We start from the raw sequence: 996 nt of genomic DNA on the forward strand, positions 1-996 counted from the left end.
GGTGGGGAGAGGCAGGGAGGAAGCAACTTACCCTCCCTCTTCTCCTGCCTCCTCCTGGCTGAATGAGGGCCGGAAGCAGGGCGGGCAAAAGCAGGGGGCGGGGCCTTGTCTTGTGCCCCGCCCCCGCCCCTCACCCGGGGGAACTGTGATCCCCCGCGATCCCCCCCGAATCCCCCCCGATTCCCCTGCGATTCCCCGCAATCTCCCCCGAATCGACCTCTGGACTTTAATGACACCTCCAACAAGCTAGTTGCGAATCGTCTCTTCTTGGGCTTAAATGGGTGGTGGTGGTGATGGTCCATCTTGAGATGCTTTTGGGTGACACAGCCTCCTCTGATTTGTCATGCATAGGCTTAATATGTGCAGTTAGATGCTAGGTTCACAGTGCAATCCTAAACAGAGGAGGAGGAGGAGAAAAGAAGAAGAAGAAGAAGAGATTGGATTTATACCCCACCCTTCACTCAGAGTCTCAGAGTGGCTTACAATCTCCTTTCCCTTCCCCTCCCCACAACAGACACCCTGTGAGGTAAGTCGGGCTGAGAGACCTCTGAGAGAACTGCTCTTGAGAGAACTGCTACGAGAGAACTGTGGCTTGCCCAAGGTCACACCAGCAGCTGTATGTGGAGGAGTAGGGAATCGAACCTGGCTCTCTCAGATTGGAGTCTGTGATCCTAACCACCACACCAAACTGGCTCACCACTACACCAAAAGCCCAATGAATTTAGAAGGATTTAACTCTGTTTAGGATTGCACTGTGAATTTAGTACTTCCTTCACAGGTCCTAGGGATGCCAGCCTCCAGGTGGGTCCTGGGGATCCCCCAGAATTACAGCTCATCTCCGGACTACAGAGATCAGTTCCCCCAGAGAAAATGGATGCTCTGGAAGATGGACTTTATGGCATTGTACCCCACTGAGGTCCCCATCCTCCCCAGGCTCCATCCTCAAATCTCCAGGAGTTTCCCAATTTAGACCTGGCAACCCTACCCCACCCCATC

The sequence above is a fragment of the Gekko japonicus genome, unplaced genomic scaffold, assembly GCF_001447785.1.
Source record: "Gekko japonicus isolate JY-2015 unplaced genomic scaffold, Gekko_japonicus_V1.1 scaffold1944, whole genome shotgun sequence".
Taxonomy (NCBI): domain Eukaryota; kingdom Metazoa; phylum Chordata; class Lepidosauria; order Squamata; family Gekkonidae; genus Gekko; species Gekko japonicus.